Source organism: Heloderma suspectum, chromosome 4 (assembly GCF_057233095.1).
Source record: "Heloderma suspectum isolate Gila_16-S chromosome 4, 16-S_ref, whole genome shotgun sequence".
NCBI lineage: Eukaryota > Metazoa > Chordata > Lepidosauria > Squamata > Helodermatidae > Heloderma > Heloderma suspectum.
The window spans coordinates 312,371,690-312,381,087 of NC_139461.1; positions in this window are offsets into that span (position 1 = coordinate 312,371,690).

Consider the following 9,398-nt stretch of genomic DNA (forward strand, 5'->3'; position numbering starts at 1 on the left):
AAAAGTACCTCGGTCTTGTCAGGGTTCAGCTTCAGCCTATTCCTCCCCATCCAGCCACTCACCGTCTCCAGACATTTGGACAGGGATTCTACGGCCAACCTTGGTGAAGATTTGAACAAGAGGTAGAGCTGCGTGTCATCCGCATATTGATGACACTGCACCCCAAACCTCCTGATGATAGCCCCCAGCGGCTTCACATAGATGTTAAATAGCATCGGGGAGAGGATGGAACCCTGTGGCACCCCACAAGTAAGTGGCCACGGGTCCGAAACCTCCTCTCCCAGTGCTACCCTCTGGTACCTGCCGGAGAGGAAGGACCGGAACCACCACAATACGGTGTCCCCAGTGCCCAACCCCTCCAGGCGGTCCAGGAGGATACCGTGGTCAACGGTATCAAAAGCCGCTGAGTGGTCGAGGAGAACAAGGAAGGAGCATTCACCCCTATCCAGAGTCCTCCTCATATCATCTACCAAGGCGACCAAGGCCGTTTCTGTCCCATGCCCAGGCCTGAAGCCCAACTGAAATGGGTCTAGATAATCCGTTTCTTCCAAGTGTGCCTTCAACTGCACCGCCACCACCCGCTCAATCACCTTGCCCCAAAATGGCAGATTTGAGACTGGGCGAAAGTTGTTCAAAACTTGAGGATCCAAGGAGGGCTTCTTTAAGAGCGGTCTTATCACTGCCTCCTTGAGGGCTGATGGCATCACTCCCTCCTCAAGGGAGGCGTTCACCACCGCCTTGATCCCCTCACCCAGTCTCTCTCTGCAGCTCATAATGAGCCAAGATGGGCAAGGATCAAGTAAGCAGGTGGTCGGCCGTACCAATGAAAGCACCTTGTCCACTTCATCAGGAGGAAGAAGCTGGAACCGATCCCACAAAACCGGTTTGCCACAGGCCGCCTCTTCAAGGTGTTGGTTTTGACCTTTAAAACCCTATATGGTTCCGGCCCATCCTATCTTAAGGAGCGCCTCCAGCAGCACCAGACAGGCCGCTTAACAAGATCAGCCTCGGATGGCCTTCTCTCTGTCCCATCAGCCAGGACAGCTAGACTGGTGGGGACGAGGGAGAGGGCCTTTTCTGTGGTGGCCCCCACTCTGTGGAACTCCCTCCCTAGGGAACTCCGTCATGCCCCCTCTTTAATGAACTTCCGTCATGCATTAAAAACGTTGTTCAGGCAGGCATTTGGGGTGGGTTAGGGTATTTTAGAAAATGTTTTTATTGTAGAATTTTATTGTTTTAAACTGTTTTTATTGTATGCTGTACATCGCCCAGAGTGGCTGGGTGACCAGCCAGATGGGCGATTAATAAATTTAATAACAAATAAATAAATAAATAAATAAACATTGTGTTCCTTCTGGCGCCTCCTCATTATTTCAAGAGGCTTTTTCCAGCCATGGTTTATTATGTTTAGAATCTGTTCTTTTAAAATGTTTTAATGTTTTTACTTATGGAGTTTTATTCTTTTATCTTGCTGTTCACCACTCCGAGATCTTTGATATGGAGCGGTATATAAATATTGTAAATAAATAAATAAAATGACGCCCACCTCATGCTGTGCCGAATTTCTCAAGCAGGCCTGCACAATCTGGGACCTGCCAAAGTGAACATTGTGCTGTCATGTCTGTTTACGGCCTTTACGGCCTTTTGGTTTGTCATCCCAGACAGACAGGGACCGGGGCTGGCAGGGAAGCAAAAGGTTCATTGAGCCCCTGGCAGGTTATGATGGGTGCAGATCTGTTCTAAAGCAAGAGGCAGGGTTCGTCCGCACATGGCATCCTCAGGCTGTCGCTGGGGCAACTCCAGCAGCAGGGCAGGGCAGGGCCCACCACTATGGTGCTGCCTGCTGTCGCTCCCCTTTGGTGTGTGTCTTGGAGCTGCCGTTTCCATTTCCCACAATGTGCCTGATGTGAAGCAGTGTTGCTTTGAGACACTGTGGGACATTTAAATGGAGGCTTCAGGCCACCCAGCAAGGATTGCTGTGCTGCTTCTGCCATTGGCCACCTCTGTCACCTCCAGATAAACCTGCCAGGGCCCGCTGACAGAGGAGGGGATTTTGCTGAGGATCCCCCTCAAACCCGGAAAGAGGTGCTGTGGGGAAGCCAGCTCAGAAATCAAACTGTCTAATCAGTACCAACTACGTAGAGGGTCATTGTGGATATTCAGTGGGAGGAAAGAGCACTCTGCACATGTTCAGAGGCACATTGTTACTGTTGTTGTTATTCCACGTGTTCCATGGAGGGGATCCAGGTCATTGAAATGACATTTCTGAAAGTGATGGAATTATGCTTCCACCGGCTGCTTGGCTTGCAGCTCAACCCTCCCCCTGCCTTTGCCACACTGCCATTTTTGCCAACCATCATAACCATACATGGGCTCTAATTGGGGCTGCCCTTGAAGACTCACTGTTGGTGATTTCACAGTTGTGAGACGATGTCGTACACCATTTTACAAAAACCATAGTTATTATCAATTCGTTTCAGGCCACTATTCAAGATGCTGGCGAGGTCGGCTGACCTTTAAAGCCCTTTAAAGGTGGGCTGACCTTTAAAGCCCTAGATGGCTTGGGTCTACATTACCTAAAGGACCACCGCCTCCTGTACCATTCTAATTGCCCTCGGTCTGGAGAGCAGAAGGAAGCACACGCTGGCCCCTGCCATCAGCCGCGGACCAGAAGGGCCACTGGGCGGCTGCACCCCCTGCCTTCCAAAATAACATCCTGGGAAGCAGGAAACCAGCCTGTCCAGTCCAGCAGTCGGAAGACTGTGGGCTGCAGGGCGGTGTGTGTGTGTGTCTATGCAGGGCCGGCATCAAGGGTGGGCCTGGTCGGGCTCCTGCCGAGGGCCCGCACTTGAGCAAGGGCCCACTGGCAAGAGCCCGCTGGACTTGCTCCTCCTCTTTCTCGGTGCCACCTGCTTGTTCCCCTGCCTCTCGCTCTGGCCCAGGCAGCAGCGGTGGTCAGGAGCAGGAGCAGGAGCAGGAGCAGGAGCAGGAGAGGGCCCTGCCGACTTCCCTGCTGGCTCTCTGCCTGTCAAGCAAGCAAGCGGCAGCCATGACGAGCGAAGAGGACGAGGAGCGAGAGCAGCTGGTCACAACGGCGGTGAGAAGGGAGCCCCCCGGAGGGAGGGGCCCACTGAAGGTGTCTTGCCCAAGGGCCCCCCAGAACTTCGAGCCAGCACCGGGCGTGAGTTTTGTTTTTTGTGTGATTACCTGTTGCTGGTAAGCCACTGTGAGAATCGAGTGATGAATAATAAATGAAATGAATTAATTAATAAATCCTGCCTGCTTCCCAAGATCTGACGAGGAAGTACAGGAAGTATCTTTCTGCTTTCCTGACTGTAGCTGAGGCAATTGGCCAGAACGCGTGAGAGAGCCTTCTCTGTGGCCACATGTAAACTTGGAACTGGCTTCCGCAAGAGGCCAGGTTGGCTTGCACCTTCTATGCCTGACTTCCATCATCTTGTGAATATTTTTTTTTATTTTGACAGGCTTTTATCTGTTTAAGAACTTAACATGCTGAACCTGTTATTTTGAGTGACTTTTATCTGCCGTGGTCTCTGTTTTATTGATGTTTTGTTAAGATATTGTATATTTTGATTGTAAACCTGATGTGAGCCACCTTCACTCACTGCTATTTTGAACAGAGGGTTGGCAGGATATAAATCTTCTAATAATAATAATTAAAAAAAACCTGAAAACAGAGGTGCAACGACTGTTGATGAAGCGGGGAGTCGGGTGCGTTCTGAAGCAATCCCATGATAGCTCCAGCATCAGCCAAATGTAGTATCCATTTACGGTATGACAAAATGGGCATCAGAAGACAATTGAGCAAAGGAAGTCCTTTCCAGGACAGATGGAGGGAGATGGGGAGCCAGGACAGGGAGCTGGAAGGAAAGAACAAAACTGGGGAGAGCAATATAAATTTTTTTATTAATCTATAATTTCCTGATATCTATCTATCTATCTATCTATCTATCTATCTATCTATCAGCAGAGACAAAGAACAAGGCATCACTATCAAAGAGCCATTGATGCATTGTTTCGTGCTTTGCAATTAATACAATTGTGTAGAGTTATTCTGTTTTTCATAGGGATTTGGAAGTGGAATAAAACAGAGTACATCATGGCAGTATAGTCAGTTTTTGTAAAGTCTTTATTAATTTTCAAACTATAATACTATAACATTAACAATAAACATTGTCCCCACTTCTTATTAAATGTTGGATCAATAGCATTTTGGCTACAGGGCTATTTCTGCCCAAACATTAAGATCTTCAGGGGTACTCTATTTTCTAGTACTCTGAGCAGGGGCTTCTCTGTAGTGGTTGTGCTGTTGCGCCTTAGGATCCCCCTTGGCCTTTGACATGTTAGAGAATTGTGTACACTTTGTCTCTTTTCTCTTTGTCTGGTGCCGCATTTGGTTTCTTATTTTTATTACTGTTTGAATGTTTTCAATAGCTCATTGTACACAGTTTGGGTTTTTTTGTGATACAAAGATGACTGATACTTTTTGTAAAGAATTAAAAACCTGTAAACATAGCTGGCTTGTGGGATCATGGGAGCTGTAGTCCAACACATCTGGAGGACTGAGCTAAGTCTGAGGCGGGGAAAGGCTGTTCTAAGCTCTGAGAGCTGGTGTAGCATTGTGGTTAAGGCTCCTATCCTATGCATGCTTACCTAGGAGTAAGTTCCATTGAACACAGTGGGAATCGCTTCCAAGTAAACATGCACAGGATTGTGCTGCATAAGCCTGAGCTATAATTCCCTGGTTGGAATCTCACCTCTGGCATGAACTCACAAGTCAGCCTGAAGCGAGCCGCTTTTCCTCTGCCTCCATCGGCAACATGGGAATAACAAGAATGGTCTACTTTACAGGGTGGTTGTAAGGACTGCAAGAGAATGTCACAGCTGTCTGAGAGAAGAGCTGTGTGGCAGGAACAGCCCTGGCCTTGTGACCTGGACACTGTTACCTGCTCTGCTCCCAGATCTGACTAGGGAGTGGGTGAGAGTGGACCTGTCATTTCAGGGAGGGGTTGCTCTTTCATGAGGCCAAGCAAGCCAGAACTGTCCCTGACATGGACCAAGGGGGAGGGCAACGCCAGGAAGGAATCCCCCTGTGAGGATCCAGCATGGCTCTTCTTATGTTCTTATGATTCCAGCTGCCGTCAAGTGAGCTGAGGGCAGAACTGTGTAGCAATGGTGCAGCTAGGGTTGGACCTCGAGGCTGAAGCCCAGGGCCCCTGCAGCCAAGGGGGCCCCCAGCTCACCAGCCGGAGAGCAGCATGTGATGGGGACAATGGCAAACAGGCCCTGTATCAGCACCTGAGGCAGCCCAGGCCTGCCAGGGACCACCAGGGCAGGTGTTCCTCCCCTTTGCATCCTTTCTTCTTATTTTTTAGACATTTTAGAATTAGGGAACAGCTGGCCAGGCAGGTACATTTATTCATTCATTCATTTGATGTGATTTATATTCCACCTTTCTACCAAAAATGGCACCCAAGGCAGCTTGTACATCGTTACAGATGTTCATTTTATTATTATTTACTCTAAACATATAGTATCCTTTTCATTCATTCATTTCATTCATTTATTAAATTTCTATACAGCCCAGTAGCCAAAGCTCCCTGGGCGGTTTACAAAGATTAAAAAACTTTAAAACTCAATATTGTACATAATATAAAATCATTTCCATACAAACATATAAACAGATAACACACACACACCTATATCTAAACAATGTTTACAATCAACAACAAGAAATACAACAACCCCATTAAAAATATTATATGCTGTGAAATGCCTGAGAGTAGAGGAAGGTCTTAACCTGGCGCCGAAAAGATTACAGTATTGGAGCCAGGCGGGCCTACCTGGAGAGACTATTCCATCATCGGGGGAGCCACCACTGAGAAGGCCCTCTCCCTTGTTGCCACCTTCTGAGCCTTCTGAGTTAGATGATGAGTGTACTATATGGGTAGGTTCATGCTGGAAAAGGCACTCCATCAGGTATTGTGGTCCCAAGCTGTGTAAGGCTTTATAGGTCAAAACCAGCACCTTGAATTGGGCTTGGAAACACAGTCAGCCAGTGCAAGCAGGCCAGAATTGATGTTATATGTTTGAACCTTCTGGTCCCCATTATCAATCTGGCTGCAGCATTTTGCACAAGCTGCAGCTTCTGAACTGTCTTCAAAGGCAGCCCCACACAGAGTGCATTGCAGTAATCTAACTTGGGGGGTGTTTCCACCAGTGATTTACTCTGAGCTGGCTGCTTGTTGGGGTGGTTAGGGATACATGACGTTGTGGTCATCCAGCAGCCACCCTGGAGCTTATCACAGAAAAACCGGATTTCCTGAGACTGCTTAAAGTCCGATTCTTTTCCTTGAATCAGGTTCTCCGTGGTATAGTTGTTGTGTGCCCCAACCCCCGCATTTAACCTCAGGTGTGCTAGCCCTGCCCAGGGGTGTGCCTTTCACTGTGGCCCCGGTCAAGGGGTGTTTCCTGTGTGTTTCCCATCCCTGCACAAACCACAAACCAATTAGTCTCCTCAAAAGTAGCTCCCCTTGTGCTGAATGAGGCTTGCCCTCTGAACGCCCACATCAGACCTTACAGAGATCCCTCTCAATTGACATGGCACAGTTTAAAGCCCATTTCCCTAAGTGCGGTAAAGCACGATCTCGAGGCTCAGATTCTCCTTTGTTTGGTTTAATAGAGATCCTGCAGGTTCAAATGGGAGCTGGTTTCCGTCTTTGTGTTTACTGCTCTTTCCCACAACAAACCCATTACTGTCTCCTCAGAAGTAGCTCGCCTTGTGGTCAGTGAGGCTTGCCCTCTGAATGCCCACATCAGAATTTCTTACAGAGATCCCCCTCAACTGACATGGCACAGTTTAAAGCCCAGTTCCATAAGTAAGGTAAAGCCCGATCTCAAGGCTCAAATTCTCCTTTGTTTGGTTTATTGTCTTAGGAAGTAACTACTTCCTAAGACAATAGGAAAGAGTCTGTTTCCTGTCTCTTAGCTGAGCAGAGCAGAGTAAGCTGCTCCAGCAGGTCTAGGGGCTATAGAAGCAAGCAAACTCCCAGAGAGTGAGCGATCACAGCGAGCGAACAAGGGGAGTAAACAGGAGTTGGCCAGGGGAGTTGCAATGGAAGAGGAGACAAAAGCAAAGTGGTGAGTCGGCTTGGAGTAAGTCCAGGGGGCTGTCCTTTCCATTCTGAGTCGCCGTGTGCTCACCATGTGCTCCTGAGAGCTCCAATTGAATTGAGGGGGTGTGGCCTAAGTAATCCCAGCAGCTGTGTGGGCAGAAAGTTTCAGTCTGTTTCCTGTCTCCTAACTGAGCAGAGCAGAGGAAGCTGCTCCAGCTCGTCTAGGGGCTATACAAGCAAGCAAGCAAGCTCCCAGAGAGCGAGCAATCAGAGCGAGCAAACAGGGAGAGAAAACAGGAGTTCGGCAGGGGAGGTCAAGGGGGAGGCCCCTAACATTTTTTTTATTTTTTTTTATTTATTTTTTTTGTAACACACACTTCCATACCAGTGGGACTGTGTTTTTAACCTCTAGTGAATAGAGGACAAAGCACAGGCTATTCCAGTGCAATCAGAAAGCTAGACACAAAAAGGGGAAAGAGGCTATGGAAGGACAAGACTCTCCAGTGGTGGTGACCTGCAGGGTGTGTGCAATGTTTGTCTTCTTGCCTGAGATCAACATGGCCTACACCTGCAACAAGTGCAAGTTGATCACGCTGCTGGAAGAAAAAGTAAGAGGACTGGAGCAGGGACTGTGGACCCTCCAGGGAATAAGAGAACATGAAGATTTCTTGGACAGAATGGTGGAACTGCAGCAGCAAAGCAAAGTACAGAAGCTAGAACAGCAACAGCAAGCTGAGGCAGAAGAGGAAAATGCTGAGGTGACGAGAAATGAAGTCAAGGCTACTCCTTGGAAAATGGTGACAGTTAGGAGCAGAAGAACTAGAAGCCACTGTGCACCAGTGGAAGCAGTGGAGCTATGGAAACGTTTCCAGGTACTTGAGGATGAGACTGGAGGACAGTCTGCAGAGGAAGAATTACAGGGGAGCCCGCATGAGAGCGAGCAAGAGGCTGAAGGTCAGCCAAGCAGAGGCGATGAAACCAAGGCCTACAACAACAAGAAGAGTAGTAGTAGTGGGAGACTCCTTGCTGTGTAGGATCGAAACCCAAGTATGTCGCAAAGACTCATGGACTCGCCAGGTATGTTGTCTCCCAGGAGGACGGATAAGAGACGTGACTGAAAGGTTGCCTGCACTCATAATGCCCACTGACAGGTATCCCTTTCTTCTCATCCATGTGGGAACAAATGATACTGCCAAGCGGAGCTACGAAGAGATCACGTCAGACTTTGAAGCTTTGGGAAGGAAACTCAAGAACTTTGGGGCCCAGATAGTTTTCTCATCCATCCTTCCAGTAGTTAGAAGAGGGATAGAAAGGGAATGAAAAATACTCCGGGTGAATGAGTGGCTACGAAGGTGGTGCTGACGAGAGAGATTTGGATTCTGGGACCATGGGCTATACTTCCTGGAAGATGGGCTGTTGGCTAGGGACGGGTTGCACCTCACAAAGGATGGGAAGAATGTGTTTGGCCACAGCATGAAGAACTTCATCAGGAGGGCTTTAAACTGAATCCTACGGGGAAGGGAGATGTAATTTTGGGGGTAACAATGGACGTAGGCGCATGCACTGCAACGGAGAGAACAGCTCTGATAGCGCCCAATAATAGTCTTCAGACACATGTAGGAAGAAAGCCAGACTATAAAGCACATGGTCTTCGATGTCTATATACTAATGCCCAGAGTATGGGAAACAATATGTCTATATACTAATGCGAATATACGTATATACATATACGAATATGGGAAACAAACAGAACGAACTTGAACTCTTAGTACAAGAGGGAAATTATGACCTGATAGGTATAACTGAGACTTGGTGGGATGACTCTCATGACTGGAATACAGCAATTAAAGGATATAACTTGTTCAAAAAGAACAGGAGGAACAGAAAGGGAGGTGTTGCACTGTATGTGAAAAATACATATCTCTGCACAGAAATACAGGAGGAGCTTGGTAGCCCCATCGAGAGCATCTGGGTTGAAATACATGGAGCAAAGAATAAAAGGAACCTGGTGGTCGGAGTCTACTACCGGCCACCCAATCAAGGAGAAGACAAGGATGAAACTTTTGAAAAGCAAATAGCCAATGTTTTAAGGAAGCATGATGTAGTAGTAATGGGGGACTTCAATTTCCCCGATATTTGTTGGGAGACAAATTCTGCAAAACATGGCCCTTCCAGGAAATTCCTGACTTGTGTGGCAGATAACTTCCTCCTACAGAAAGTAGAGGAAGGAACTAGAGGATCGGCTATCCTTGTCTTGATCCT